General features: G+C 42.7%; 2 protein-coding genes across 2 annotated transcripts in view; one reads left to right on the top strand and one right to left on the bottom strand.

The window, feature by feature from the left end:
* Positions 1 to 16,547, bottom strand: part of LOC139337292 (protein C19orf12 homolog) — a 344,772-nt gene that overhangs the window by 108,907 nt on the left and 219,318 nt on the right. The window lies entirely within an intron of this gene.
* LOC139337290 (transcriptional enhancer factor TEF-1-like) overlaps positions 5,256 to 16,547 on the top strand; it is a 41,056-nt gene continuing 29,764 nt past the window's right edge. The window contains exon 1 of the mRNA XM_070971816.1: positions 5,256 to 5,472. The gene's annotated coding sequence lies outside the window, so the exon portion shown is untranslated. The remainder of the gene's footprint in view (positions 5,473 to 16,547) is intronic.

Raw genomic sequence — 16,547 nt, 5'->3', positions numbered from 1 at the left:
GCGTCCTCGATGAAGTTTAACGGTTTAACCAGCTCGATTTAATGCAAAGAATGCACACGGCGTTCGAGTGTACGGTGATCACAAGCACAGCTTAGGACAGCGTCCCATAGGATACCCCAGGGAACACATGCAGTCACAGGCCGGTCACATGCAGCAGAGTGCAAAGATCTGTATGCCTCCAGAGACAGCCAGCAACGGAGACATCATGTTTTCAGCTTGTCTGTCTGTTCATCTGGACGTGTGTACATCCGTTCCATTGTCATTAATCATAAACGTCATAATCTCAGGAGCACCTTGAGGGAATTTTTTCAGACTTGGCACATGCTTTTGTGGCTTCGAGGAGGGTCAGGGTCAGGGTCAGGGTCAGGGTCAGGGTCAGGGTCAGGGTTAGGGTTAGGGTTAGGGAAATTTTGTTGTAATCATATGACAAAATTTCACACAAATGTCTCACAGGATAAAATGATGATGTTTTATATTGAAAAGGTCAAAGGTCAGCTTCAGGGTCACATCATAACCCTTTATGCATCAGCATGACTGAGGAACAGAAGGCAGACTGTGACCATGTTTCACCTTTGCTCAGATACTGAACTCTTGACTCTAATCTTGAATCTGTGCTGATTGCAAAGATCTTCTGTGCTGTCGGCTTGAAGATGTGTGTGAAGCTTCCACGTTTTACAGTTTGTAGCTTCTCTGCAGCAACATTTATATTTGAAGCACTGTAGTTTAGTCATGGATGTCAACAACAACTTGATTTGTTGGTGGAGGCATCAGAAGGTAAGGGTTTTCAATTCTCTCTTAAAAATGAGGCCCGGTTCTTGAAGCTATGTTGGAAGGAAATGCTCTTTGTCAAGTCCAACAATATCCTGAGCCTGCAGCTTTTCACAGATGTGGTCCTTCATGCTGGAGGAGCTCTCTAACCGCACCAGTGACCTATGATAATGAGGTTTTCTACCTCTGGACAGAGCACATATCAGTCAGATTTGGGATTTTCTCAAACTGCACCCACCAACTTCAGACAGTGTCGACATTTGAGTCAGCATGTCTCTGCTGAAAAGTTGTTTTTGTTTTTGCCTTGTTGAACATTTAAATCAGGATCTGTACATACTGCAAGTCCTTTCTGTGACGACTCTATTCAAACATGACAGAATGTTATGGATCATAAGTATTTTTGGAATAAGTGGCACCAGGTGTGAGAGAGGGAGCTGTGAGTTGGAAAATAATGATATGACAGATGAAAGTGCTCGCAGTTGTCTAATGCATCAGAGATGATTTTGAAACTTATTTGGCAGGAGAACGACTGTGTTTCTGTGCAGCTTCACCGGTGACCACTGGGAGCGCAGGGGACACCTGCTGAGCCACACTAACCCACCGCTACAAAGAAACAGCTTTTATCAGACAAAATGGAGAATTTTACAGGTATTAACCAACAATCTGACAGTGCCGAAACACACTTAGAAATAACAAGTTCTCATTGAATTTAATAATGCCAAATTGTTGTCTTTTACTGGCTTCTGTCTTTAATTTTCCTTTGAATGTATTATTTTTATTTTTCTATTCTCTTCTAACTTCTTTCTCTCTTTCTTTGAAATGTATGATTTTAATGTATTTTATGCTTCTGTAAAGCACTTTGAATTGCCTGGTGTATGAATTGTGCTATACAAATAAATTTGCCTTGCCTTGCCTTGCCTAATTCATATTTGCTATTTGTTAAGCTGTTGAAATGAATAAAAGGTAAGACTGATTACTGTGTTAATGTAAATATTCTTATAGGATGATCTGAAAGTCTCCCACAGCTCAAAGGTGCCCTGTAGAGTTTACATTCAGTGCTTCAACAAATGTGTTCAATGCATTTCATTGATCATAAAATCTTTCTGAAGTACACACTTTAAAAATATTTTAAATCCTGCACCGCTTACGTTCATGTTTGCTTGCTTTCATTCACACACTGCAAAGTTTGTGGGCCAGTTGTCGATCAGTGGAATACTGTGAAATCATTGGCTGGCTGTGGATCATGTGGTCACACGAAGTGATGAGATGGGGAATGACATACAGCAAAGATTCATGGGTGCCTTAAAGGCCAAGTCATGGTTTCCATTGTGTGTGGCTGCAATGTTCCGCATCAAGTAAATGTTGTCATCTGTCATGTCTACTGTTCACGCACAGTGTGTGTGTGTGTGTGTGTGTGTGTGTGCGCGCACTGTACTCCACTGGTTCTTGTTAAGCGGTCCCACAAACTTTTTTTCTATTTTAAGCTTTTTCTCATTGTTCAGCCAAACACAACAAACAAATGAACTCTTCTTCGTGCTGTCAGGTGGGCACCGTCATGCTTTCTAGTACCTGTGTGTGGAACCTGTCTGCATACATAGATAGTACAGATAGACGTGTGCGTGCATCTGCTGTCCATGTGCAAGCTGTGTGTGTGTGTCTGTTTTACATTTTTTTTTTTTTATCTTTTTAATCTTTTGCTGCTGTAGCATTTACATTACTGGGAGGGCACTGAATCCAGATTTCTACTGTGTTGAAGGCGATACAGTAATTTAATAGGGACAGCATAGTCAAATTTCTACTGTGACTACTATGTATGCGACTGAAGGGCTTGTCTAAACATGAGACCAGCTTGTAAAATTGCTGTTAACCTTTACGTAACAGGTTTAAAAATGTCTTTCAGCTGCACGTAAACACCTGTCTGAAAGGGTTTTGCTACATTTAGGTTTGTAATGAAATGCTCTCAGTGAGTAAGCCGGGAGGCTCGGGGTCTCCCTCAAGGGGAGAGTGACATGCTTCATGGATTCATTTCCAGCCTCTGCATAAACGCCATCCATGGTGAGACCCATGTGGAGACTCCACACCCTTGTTGTTTAGATTGCTCCCCGCAGACCACAAGAGGGCACATTTTGTGTCCGTCAACTTCCACTCTCTGACATGCCCCGCTCCATCTTTATATTGCGCTCTGTCATTTCAAGCACAGAAGAGACCAAAATATTAAATTATACACAGATTGAAATGGATGCACAGATTAGAAGGTTCCAGCTAAAGCAACATCGACCAAAGTAGAGCCTGCCGGACACATTTGTCTCTCCACAAAATTATTTTTAGCGCCTCAAAGAGTTTCTAGGGAGTGTCAGTCCGATCTGCTCAGATTTTATGGCTGTACTATTCTGACAAGATCTGAGTAGTGACTTTGATCTTTTCATGGCACACAAACCAACACCGTGCGCACATAAAGGCTGACTTGGATCATTTTTAAATAATAAATGTCCAATTGCATTTTTGCTGCTTATACTCAAGCCTTCGCTCCTCCATGAGGAAGCTGTAGGCGTCCAGGCACAGAGAGCGTTAATAAAATATCTCGAAACCAGGTGAGGCCAGATTGGAGGTCAGCCTGTTGACCTTAAGGTCACCGAGCTGAATGTTTTACCAGCCTGTTCTGTGTTTGCATGGCTCTGAGTCTGAGAATGAGACACACATGCCTCCACAAAGATGTCATAGAAACATGTGTACAGTCCACATGGGAGGCAGCTGTGTGTGAGCATGCTTGTATGCATCTGTGAGAATTTTACTTACACACACAAACACAGACATGCTGCCATGTGGAATGCTAGTCTGCTGGCTGGCTGGCTGGCTGGCTGGCCTTGCAGTGGTGTCGGGTTGCAGTAGGTGTTCCAGTCTGTGACCCTGGCATATCTGTGTTTGTTTTATGTCACAGCCCCTCCCTCTGGGGAGATGACAGTCCAGCAGTGCCTGAGGGGATGAAACCTGAGATAGTCAGAGCTTAGTAGTAAACAACAACTCCTTTATGAGGCAGAGGCGGCTGCCTGCTGCATTCAGAGATCTGAGAGACAGACAAAGATTTTCTGGTTAGGGCAGTGGCTGCTAAAAGTGGGGTCCCCAGCAGCCCCAGGGGTCCTTCAGGTTGGTCCGAGGGTGGGTGGGCCACAGCAAAATAAATCTAATTTCACTGCTTGTTCATTTAAATTTAGGACAGTCTGAATTTAGTTTGAGATTAGCAGCTGAAACATCAGATAACACTAATGCAGTTTAATAAGCATCTAAGGGAAGATTTAGATCGCTCACAGCATTACATTTTTCCTGCATGTATTCATACGGATAGCCTCTACACACAAAAGATGAAAGTAACATTAGCCACTGATGTGTTACCTTAAATGTTGGCATGTTGACCTGCCTGTCTTGTGTCAATTTTCAGTGGAAATGTGAACGAATTCAGTCCATAAATCTGTCACATACACTATTTCCTTCCAAGGAAATTTTGATTTTATTAATATATTCTTATTGTCAGTTGTTCTACTCGCTCGGGTTTCTACCTCTTCTTTTTATTCTTGCTATGTGACAAGGGAATTTCCCCAGCGTGGGATTATGTGATTTTGGTGAACAGCAGCCACTGAGCACAATAAATAGAAATGAACACATCACAGGATAATGACAAATACTAAAATATAAGACAGTATGACAGTGGCACAAATGACTAAGTCAGGGAACTGCAGTTACATTATCCAAATATTAGCTAACATTAGCCACCATACGCTAAGGGTCACACCAGACCAAGCAGGTCCTATTGGACTGGTTTGTTTTACTGTTTATGAGTTCAACTTTTCATTTGTGTTAAGTGAGTGTTTTTCTTCTTTAAAAATTCACATAGTCTCCCTAAAGTGTTTCACAAAGCTCTTTAATCATTAAAGGCACAGTGTGTACTTTCTGCTGCTACAGGGGTCTCTCAATCAAAACAACAGACACGGCCACCATGAATAAAATTACAGATTTGTGTTTGTATATTATTGGAAACGTTTGGGATAGTGTAAGAATACAATTAAACAAAATATATTTTTAGACATTTTAGTTTGGAAATATTACATAACGTACCTTTAAAATGTTACTTTTTCAGTTTCACTTTTCCAGTTTTGCTTTTGTGCTCTAACTTTGTCTTAAATTGGACTGACCATGGCGTAAAAAGTTTTACATTTCAAATGTCTCAAACGTGTTGTCACTGTATTTTGAGGATTTGCTGTCAGCTGCTCGCCCATGCAGAGCAGACCGTCCTTTAATCTCGACCCATTCTCCTCCTCCGCTGAATAGAGTTTGGGCGCTCCACTCTTTTCTTTTGTTGTTGAACGCAGCCCATACAGTCCGGCCCCTTCCCCCTCGCTCTCTTTTTTTCCACCCATCCTCCCATCTCTCACTCACTCCATTTCATCCATCCAGGGTGACGCCAGTCCCTCTCACCCCGCCCCGTTCAACTCAGTCCACTGCGTTCATTTCATTCCTGCTCCCATTCCGCGCATATTTCGCATCCTTGGAGAGACGCTGCGCATTTTACGCACTCAGCGCGCCCGATCCTTCAATAAACCAAAACCGAGAGGAGACTCTGGAGTTGGCGGAGTGCTTCCCCGATGCTGTAGCGACTACGATCCGTGGAAAAGTGTGGGAATTAATCCATAGAGAGGCGTATGAATCGAGGTAAGTTCCCAAGGAGTAGTCCCCCCCCTCAGCCTGTAGCCTGCGCGTCTGAAAGCCCCCGGACGATTCGCTTGTTTCGAAAACCATGAAGTGGTCACTGAAGCTGAAATCACAATTTCGGCGACATCGCGAGCGAGATCGAACAACTCAGACCCCTTCTAGACATTAAACAAGTCTAACAAGCTTATTAATGCTCTGCCGTGTGGGCTTCAGAGCGAAGGATGTCGCTTTCACCACAGTTTTATCCTCCTTTCTCCCGACACACGCGCACTAAATCTGTTTCTATCACTTCTTCCTCTCGTCTGCTAGAATACACACTGTATGCTATTTCTCCATCAGAGTTGGGCTCATGAATTGACCCTCGTGTAACGCGAAAAGGATGAAAACATTTTCGCTGCAGCGCTGGGAGGCAGCTTAACAAAGCTGGGAGTGAATGGGGGACTTGTTGCATCGGCGGGGTTTTCTCTTTTCCTTCACAGGCAGGCCCCAGCCACAGGAACAGGCCAGAGGCTGGAAACGCGCACACAGCCAGTGCACGGAGCTCAGAATGCTCAATGAAAACACCAGCATACGGCAGCACGGATACACAATGCCCCGTGAATAACTGGATCAAAACAAAATACCGGTGCGAGAAAACGGAGCAAGACAAAATGTATTCATTTTGAAAGTACACTGGTGACATTGAGCATTGTGAATTTGTATACAATAACAGAACAGTCGGATTTGTGGAAATGTACACAAGGCTCTGAAGTATCTGCTTCTGTATCTAAGCAAAACTGTAAAAACTACAAAATATTTAAAAAAATACTTTGTCTGCTACAGTATGTGGAAACAGCGCACAGACATGGCAACCACTGCCATCAGTAGCCCGTTTAGTTGCCTTTAAAAGCAACTAACTTTTCAGATATTTCTGGTGTTAGCCGCCTCCGGTGCGGATGGCATCTTGTTCTCATGTCTCTGAGCCGGAGCTGAGGAGTGGAGGCTTGTGTTGACTGCAGCAAAAAGGAGTGTGATCAGTGAAAGCAGGTCCCTTCTGCTGCCCTCCACAAAACCAGCCTCTTTAACTCAGCTTTGCTGTGGCGTGGACTCTCTGGACTCTTATTTTTTAGGAATCACAGAGAAAGTGTTTTGGGGGAAAAAAAACAAAACAAAGTTACTCTCCTCTGAAGCATCTTGTTACAGATTACGTAAGGATTTTCACCCTTGTCAAATATCAGTTACAAAGTACTGGACAGTAATTGAAATACAGATTTCCAATACAAGCGACAGTGATGCTTCCCATCTCTGCACACAGGCTGCTGGTGAATTTACGCATTTACTTCTGCTCTCTGTCCTTTAGAAAAATTAGGACTATAGGGATTTAACTCATTTTTCAAACCCTACGTACAGGTTTCCCACCTTTCATCGTTCGCTGTGTAGATACACGCTTTACATCATAAACAGTTTGTAGACTGAACTGATGTGTGACAATCGCCCCGATTGTCATTTTCTGCTTTTCTGAAAATATGATTGGAATTTGGTTTATTTCTAATGATTAGACTCAATTCAACCCCCATTTCCTTATACACCAACTTATATCATGTCTGTTTTAAGGGTCTGTGATAGCTGGTGGTCATTTTGTAAGAGATTATAGCTTTTTAAATCCCCTTCAGTGTCGCCAGCCTTTAATATCCCCCATATGAGCTTATAGTTACGTTGTGTATTTCCTTTTAAATATTGATTAAAGGACTGCTCTTGTCCTTTATAGTGAGAGATCTGTGGTAATGCAGGCCAAACCACAATGTAATTATTGGAGAAAATTACAGCCTGTAGCATGAAACATAGTAGCTGCATTAGTTCTGTAACAGTAATCCATCTGTCAGATGAGCAGAGGGGTGTGTTAGATAAAAGGATTCTTTTTCATAGAACTGATGTGGTTGAATGAAATTGTCAAACAGAGATAAGCGTTTTATTTTGTCAGTCTGCTGTACCCCCACTGAAATAATGACAGTCATACTGAGGTTATGACTCGGGTAAAATATACAGTTCTTATGGCTGCAAATGACAATTATTTCCATTGTTGATTTAATCTGCGCATTATTTTTCTCAATGAATCGATAAAATGTCAGTAAATCGCGAAAACGTAGCGATGAGCTCCATTCGTACGAGCAGCAGTTGAAAACTCTTACATATTCAGTTCATGTGAATCTAAACAGAAAAGCAAGAGTCAGAGAACTTTGAGAGAAAAATCTTGTCTGTTAATCAACTAACCGACTTCGCCTGTGCCAGTTACAACACTATGAGTGTGTGAGATGGCTTTAAAGTGAAGAATATCAGGAAAGCAGAACAGAAAAACTCTAAAAAAAAATGTATTCATATAAAATTTTGTATTTAATGAATTTTCCATCTTTTGTACCATTTCTGACTTCATAAACGTTGCATTTATTTAGCTCGTGCTAACTTTTGCTCCGTCTTATCTGGCTGATGCTGATGCTCTACGCCGGCAGCAATCTTTGTAATGTCGTTGTTTGTCCTGAAATTTCAAGAAATTCAACAAATTAGTTTTGAATTTTTCAAGCTTTTTGGAAAAAGCGTTAACCTTGATTTAGGAATATATTGCACTTTTTATTCCATCCTTTTGCTCCTCTAAAGTCTTTCAAAACGACAAATCAGGCTGTCCTGAAAGTGTAACAGAGGAAGGAGATTCATTTGTGTGTGTGTGTGTGTGTGTGTGTGTGTGTGTGTGTGTGTGTGTCATTGTCATTGGCTGTGTCTAGGCCTGCTTTGAGTGTACAAAGCTTTGTCAGTCACCCTGGGCAAACAGCCTCCAGTCGTCCCTCCACTTTCCTCCCCTCTGCCCCCCCCATGCCTCTCCCTCTCCAGTCCGTTGACATCTGTTTTTAGTGCTCCGTGCACCTGTAGAGACCGAGAAGTGTGTGTTCGTGTGCGTGTGTGTGTGTGTGTGTGTGTGTGTGTGTGTGTGTGGGGGGGGGGGTGATGGGAGGTGCAGAATGCAAATCCAGGCGTTTGTTCTGGGTCTAAGCAATGCAGACTGACTGACTAACGACCATTTGGTGTGTGTGTCTGTGCGCGCGGTCGCTCATTTGTGTGTGTGTGTGTGTGTGTGTGTGTGTGTGTGTGTGTGTGTGTGTTTGCCTCTTGCTGTCCAGGCCAGGCAGTCCTATTGTTGCAGCAGCAACAGGCGTCGGTGGATGAGGACGCACCATATGGCCTCTGTGTGCTTTAGTCACAACCGCTGTGTACGTGCGCACGTTCGTGTGTGTGTGTGTTCATGTACTTCACCAGGGCTGTAACAATATGGTGGAGTTGTGAGCGGCGGGCTGCTCGCTGCCTTCCTCCTTGTTGTTTCATCTGTTGTCTCATTTCGAGACAGGAGGACAAAATCCGGCACACAGATTTTTATGGAGTCGGGATTAGGAGGAGTAATCTTCCTGGCATGAAATGATGTCTTGTGACGTCCAGATTTCAACCCACTTTCATTTTTATTCAAGTAGTTTTCTAATCGGGAGTTTCGCTCGGTGCATGTTGTCAGTGTGGAGCAATCAACAGGTGATGCCATGAATCCTTGAAATTATGGGATGCTTCTGGCTGTGTGGAAGTCTGTGTTGTTGGAGTTATTGAGGTGTAAATTGGAGAATTTTCTCTTTATAAAAAAACAATTTCCTTTTAATTCTTATTAAAAATCAGTTCTTTCAATTTCCTGTTTTTTACACGTCATGGACCGCAAGAGCTCCTGAATTTCTGTCATTTTTGCTCACAAACGTAGTGATCTTCAGCATTTTGTGCTCAGTGAAAACTAACAGGAATGTAACAGGATGAATCAGGAAGAATTCGGCCTCTGTGTTTTTAAAGGGGATAAAACTTAAGAGTGTAAATGAAAGGGACCCTGAGCTCGCATGTAATGAAATTTAGGGAGCGGGGCCGGTTTATTAGAGCAACAATGCTGAGTGGGTGGGGGGCAGGGGGCAATGGGGGTAGTTAGGTAAAGGGAGGGTGGGTTTTGGGGGTGTGGGGTGAGGTGGGTGGGGGGCCAGGCTTTGTTTAGGGGATGGTGGAACAATAGGCATCCTCCTGGGTGGGGTGGGGTATGGGGGGTGTTGGTGTGCAGGGGAGCAGGGGGAGCTGGTTTCTGGCTGCAGGAGGCTGTGGAGCCTGTGCTGGCTTGTCTGACTGCCTGGGCTCCCCGTCTCTCCTCTCCTTGTCTTTGTCTGTCCCTCTCTCACTCTGTCTCTCTCTCATGTCCACACTGCTGCCAACACAACACATCTCAAAATGCATATTTTCCTTGTTTGTATCTGCGCTGAGAATCACATAACTCACCTGTATGGTAACACAGGTGATTATGCAGTAAGCGAAGAGAAAGGTATATGTACGGACTCACCTAAGCTGAGACGAAACTGTGTGTATCACAGTGCAGTGTCACATATCCTTTAACACACACACACACACACACACACACACACACACACACACACACACACACACACACACACACACTTACACACTTTGTTTATTGTTAACAAACTTGTAAAAGCTGAACTGTCAGAAAGCAGTTCAGACAGGAAATGTCTTCAGTAAAAGAAAGAAACACGTCAGTATCACAGAGACAGATTCTGATGACGGTCTCAGTGCATCAATAAAGCTTCACAAGAGGCTGCATCAAAACATGAACAAAATGTGTCCTCCATAGTCCTCACTAACTTTTCTAATGCTGAACATAAAGTGTGGGCAGATACAAAGCTGTGATAGTGTGGACTGGAGACGCACACCTTTTGTGACGTAACAGCTTTTTAGCTGAACAATACAAGAAATGACAAAACTGTACATCACTTTTAATGCCAGAGAAGCCCGTCCGTGCCGCCACCAGCCGTCCCCCCAAATCTTCAGGTTACCTTCAGGCTAGACATCATGTTTTCATTTGGTTTACATGATGCCAAGTCATTGGTCCATCTAGCGGATGGAGGTAGCTGTTCATCTAGACATTTGTTTAATTAGATGTGTCACATGTGAGTCTTTCTTTGTCCTGATTGTTCCTATGATGTGAATCAGCACATTGAGTACAGAGGTCCAATGTGAATTTAGACACGGGCAGGTCTACTTCTGGGGTTACATCTTGGGTGGAACTGGGAATACTGAGGCTTTATTACACACTCTTACTGGATTTAACAGAGCGTCAGAATCAGGCTTATTGGCCAAGTATGTGATCACATACAAGGAATTTGACTATGGACTGATGTTGCTGTCAGTGATACACACAGTCCCAACAGAAATAGACATGCAGCCAAAAAGAGGGCCAACAGTAACACTAGAACTAATAAATATGTCCAAGTAGGTGGAAAAATATCCATAAAATACATATACATACATAGATATATATCGAAAAAGCACCCGTGACCAACAACATACAATGAGTGATTGCAGAAAAGAACTGGATCATTAGCTCCTGAGGCAGGTTGAACTTCCTGAGCTGGAACAGGAAGTACATCCTCTGCCTGCTTTAGGTCCTGGGACATTGTGGATCCCAGACACCTGAAGGTTTCCACAGCAGACACGTTGCTGCTGAGTGTAATGTTACAGAAGTCTGCTGTCATCGTCACAGTTTTCATCATGGTGGTAATAAACCGTGTCTTACCAAGCAGCAAAAAAGTCAAGAGAAGAAGTGATTTAAGTGTCTCTCTGGATTTCAGTGTGGACACACCTTCAGAAACAGCTCCCACAAACCCGCACTGTGAACAGAAAACACATTAACAGCATTTTCAGGTTTAGCCGCATTAGCATGGTCGCTGTCTTTCATGGTTTTTAGCACAAAGCACATAAATGGATAAGAGCAACTCACCCTTGATGGGAAGTCTGAATCAGCCTTGTGTTTCCTGACCTCAGCAGGAAGCGAGCTGGAAGTCTAGATTTCAACTACTTCTCGCTTACTTTCCCGGTTGGAGGAATAGACATGATAAACACTGCAGAGCAGGACAACAGCTCACTCTGCTCTCTGATACTCTCAGAGTGGAAAAATGTGTCCCTGCTGTTGTGCTCACGACCTCAGTTTTTGTCTTCAGCAGGCCTGACAGTAATTACTCACTGTTGTTCCTTCTGTAGTTCTCTGATAACATTTCCACGCTCAGTGTGGAGAGCGATGCATTATTCAGAAATAGCTAAGTAATGGCCAAGTTGAAACCAAATACGTTTTCACTGAATGAAAAATTGAACAGCTTCTACTTTTCCTCGAGCCTGCAACGTTTTATGGTAACTTTTTTCTGACACTGATTTGCCTTTCTTTTCTGTACATGCTGTTTGAAACTATGAATGACAGTATGAAGTACCTACATCTTCATACATCTTCCATTAGAGTCATTCTTCCATACTGACATTTGAATGGGTCATCAGTTATAAAACACACCCTCGCTCAGATTTACCAGCCTTATTTTTGTGTGTGTATGAATGACCTGTAGCAGCTACCTATTTAGCATAATGCTAAGCTAATGTTTCTATCCTTCTTTCCTTGCACTACAGTCATGCTGTGTTTTACCATTCACCATTAATTTCTATTTGTCACATGTGACTGCAGTTTAGCTAATATTTGTTTTGGTCAAATCCTGGTTGTTTGACCTGTTTTGGTCTGCATTGAAATTTAGCTGTAGTACAAACATCCATTTTTTTTTTCACATAAATGGATAATTTCAGTTCATTACAGTGTCTAATTTTTCCAGCTTTGGCTATGACTTTGATGATCTCTGATCTTATTACCCAGCCGACAGTGGAGAGATGACAAGAAATACAGGGAAAAGAAGGAGTGGGTAATGACATGCAGCAAAGATCCATGGGTGCCTGAAAGACCAATTTATAGTTTCCACATCAGAGTGACTGTGAGGTCCCATGTGGTGTAAATCTTGCTGTCTGCCCAATTATTGGCATCAATTGAATTATAGTACTCATAGTCACTCATAGTCATAGTCAGAAAACTTAGACAGTAGCTCAGATTTTTGAGCAAGGCAGCATCACAAAAAACAGGACAAGAAGCAGAGAGTCCATTGGCAGACGGTAACCTGTCCATTGTACACCTTTCTTCAGTTTACAGACAGCTGTGTTTAGGAGCATCAGCAACATTTTGGGTGCTCTCACTGTTGGCTTTACCTAAAAAAAAAAAAGAGAGATTTACACAATCTCACTAATGTTTGGAGTAGCTGATAGAAAAGTTGACCGAAATCATGAATGGAAACTAGATTTTGTAATGCTCCTGTCCGGGAAATTTTTCAGTCAGTACTTATTTTCTCCTTGCAGATCTTTGAAAGCAAAATATGATAAACACACACAAGTCTGATTATTTTTCTCAGTACAAGTACGTGTTAAAAGCCTGTTCTGCTCTGCTCTGCTCTGGTCTGTGATGAAGCTTAGTTTGGGACACAGTTTTGTAGATAGAGGAATATGAAATAATCAGACTGTGCAAGTAAAGCCAGTTCTATCCTTAAATAACTTACAACTTACACACCAGCAGGATGCACAGCTGCCGCACTCTGTGCCTCCTTAACCTGCATCGCTCTAAATAAAGCAATCCCCAAGTTTTAATGGACCGCAGATGGAAAACACAGTTCAGGGGCTAATTCATTTTGTGTGTGTTTGTGTGTGTGCATGTGTGCACGTGTGTGTTTTGAGCAGTGATGACAAGAGCTGAGTATCTGTTAGCTGTAGAGGATGTGGTTGTGGAGGAAACATGGATAGATGGAGTTCACTGTACTCTTTTCACATTCGTGCAGCCATACAATGTTCCTTTACTAGGTGTGAGATAAGACTCATACACACACACACACACACACACACACACACACACACACACACACACACACACACACACACACACACACACACCTAAACACACATGGTTTCCGTCTTGGCACAGTGCTCCCAAGCTCACACTTATTAAATGGTGTTGGTATTGCTGCAACCTCCCCAGGCCTCTCTACTGGTGGAGGATATTGTCTTGTGTGTGTGTGTGTGTGTGTGTGTGTGTGTGTGTGTGTGTGTTGATGTGACAGCCTACGTATGACAGCGAACCCCCCAGGAAGAGGCAGGATAATAGTTCGGTCTGACTCAGCAAAACGAATAACAGGGAGAAGGAGAACAGGGGGAATAGCTCCTAGCCAAACCTTTTACCATCACATTTCCAGGAGGAAATAAGCACTTCACTGTATCAGTGTGCAATCTGTGACCAATTACTGTGTGTGTGCATAAATGGTAATGCTTCTGTGAGAAGAGATGGTGAAATAATGAGGAGTGCATGCTGTGAATCACAGCCTCTTCAGCACTCATAAAGCAAGTCGCTCTCTCACTTTTTCTGTCTTTCTCAAGTGTGTATTAGCACAGAGGAAGAATAAAAGAAGCTATTCTGGATTTGTTTCACTGATGCTGCTTTTCATTTGGCCTAATATCTTTGTTTTTTAAACATGAAATCAGGTCAGAACTAATCAAACCATCTGGAGACGTTCATAAAGGTGGTTATTTGTTCCCACCATTGTGCAAAATGAACTTACTAGTAATGGATTCATTGAAATTGGGAACTAAAGAGAGTGAATACAGCAGCATGCAGCAGTGCCAAGACAAAAATCACTTGGAAAGGAGTAGAGAACTGATTGAAGTCTGCATTAGAAATAGGGGTACAAGAGATCAGTTGGATCTGCCTGGAAAGTATTTCTGCAAGCTGACTGATCATATAGATAATCCATAAAACTAGAAACTAGCGAGCGAAAACAACCACCTTTCCAAGTTCAATACCCATGACAAACAGCATTTTGAATATGTGGGCCATTATAAATAAAAGCAGTGTGAAGTTTCCTGTTGATGGGCTTTCAGTGCTCAGTATCTGATGCATCTCCTCCTTTAAACATCTTCGATAAAATCCACCATCTCATATTGTACCTCATGGTTGTTTGAGGAGTTGGAGAGCCTCGGCAGCGCTCACCCACAGTTCAGCCAAAATTCAGATGGAAAAAAACACCAAAAAACACTGTACTGGGTTCCAGTATGTGAAAATTATCACACGGTTAATGGTTGTGTGGCCTTGTGAAAAAGCATTTCTTCCTTCTCTGCTTGTTGACGCCTTCATCTGGCCTTGCATGCTTCTTACCAGTGTCTTGTGTGAGTGGATCATCAGTAGATACCATTACAAACAGGTGTGGATGCAGTATTGCATTGAGGAAGCATTGCTCAAGCCACAATGTGAAGGTGATCAAGGGCCGGTGTCCTCTTATGATTTCGTGTGTGTGGTTCACTCCACTGACCCCACTGAAGAAAGCCGTCATTGACTGCAGAATGTGAAAAAGCACAGTGGGATACAGTTGATTTACTGATGCCAAACAAGTTGCATAAAGTTTTGAAGCTGCTCTCCCTCTCTAGCTGTATGGCTGAGTATCAATGTTACCACAGATACGATCTCAAAGGAGAAAGCAAAAATCTGCCGACAAGTCATCATTCCAGACATTGTGTGTCAATGGCAGTCTGTCTGTTGAAGCAGTTTGGATGGTTCTGAATTAGGTTTGGTCCTTTGAACCCACTCCTAAGTTACAGCCTGAGTTACTCTATCGGTCCCACACCGGGGAAATTAAGTAATGTACACACATATTGCTGCACATGTTACTAAAAATACCTAACAAGGAGATTTTTCCCCCAATAATTCCCACAATATTAAACTCAGGGTATTTTTTTTTTAATTTCTCCTGAGGCGTGTCTCCGTTAAAGGTGTCCCGTGGAGTTTTTGACCACTAGTTGCACTGTGGTGCATGCAAGTCTGCACGTGACCTTGCACAAGCACACAGGCTACACGATAAGCATTCCTGCCACTGGAACAGCTATGCCGCTGATTGACAGTTGGAGGGAGTAATGCATAAAGAACTGTAGCTTTGAGCCAACAATGGCAGGGAAGAAGACAGTGCAGGATTGAGCAGCCTCTAACCAAACGATCACGGGACGGTAAAGCTTTGAAGCTGTTATCTGCGACACAGCCCAAGATCCTGCATGCACTGTAATACTGCAGAAATTAGCAGGGCAGGAATTATACCAGTCAGTCAGTGCTGTGGGTGCTCCGAGGTGTGGTCCCTTCAACCACACAGCCAGTTCTGCATGGCCTGTTTTGAACTGCCTGTTCTGCCTTTAATAGAAAGCTGCAGATTTCCTCGTATTTAAACTAAATGCGACGCAGCAAATAAACAAACTCTCGTTTCCCATCATCAGCTGGACATCAACAGTAGTGTGAGATTTCTCCCACTGTATAAACATTAATGGCTAAGCTGCTAGCTAACAGTTAAACACTGTTGTAAATATTAATACATGTGTGCTTTAAAGTTTGTAAGAACATTGCTTTGTGGCTGCCTTGCCACGTACCTGTGTACAGCTTTCAGTAATGTTCATACAGTGATGTTGAGGTATGCGCCCTGGATTAAAATCCCAAAGGACTCAGTAAACTCACTATCAGCACGTTCAAGGGGCGCACACGATTTTTTCCCTTGATGCTACACGGTGCATTAGTAGTGTTATGAGTCTGTGTTTAACTCAGCGTGTATCTGAGCCACCAACCAGCTTGTATTTAAGTAAGAAATGGTCGGTTTTGAAACAGTTCCCCTCTCATTCCCATGGTCGTCTCCCACTAAAATAGCACAGCTAACCAACAGAAGCTGAGAGGAAGTTGAGGCAACAAAATCCTAAATCTGTTAAATTTGTATGGAAATACAGTTTGTCTTTATGGATTATATTGATGCTGAATTGACAAGAAGACTGTCGACATATGACACCTTTTATCTTGAGTTTTTGTGGACACATGAGGAATTGTTAATATGTCATGTTTCTTAAAGGGAGTTTGGTGTAATAGAAGCAGGGAGCTTCTGTTTAATTCAAATACTGTATTTACATTTTTAATGTTTGTCACTGCTATAGTACGATGAGGTTGTCTGTGGTTAGCTACTGGTTTGATTAATGGTTTGAAGACTAATAATGTGTGTTTACATTGATCACTGATGGTGGCTGATCAGGCTAATTATCAGCTAGTTCTCAGTTTCTCGCATGTTTTTAAACTATCTTGCTGAGCATGA

This window comes from Chaetodon trifascialis, chromosome 10, assembly GCF_039877785.1.
Source record: "Chaetodon trifascialis isolate fChaTrf1 chromosome 10, fChaTrf1.hap1, whole genome shotgun sequence".
In the NCBI taxonomy this organism is placed as follows: domain Eukaryota; kingdom Metazoa; phylum Chordata; class Actinopteri; order Chaetodontiformes; family Chaetodontidae; genus Chaetodon; species Chaetodon trifascialis.
This window is presented reverse-complemented; position numbering and strand designations above follow the sequence as displayed.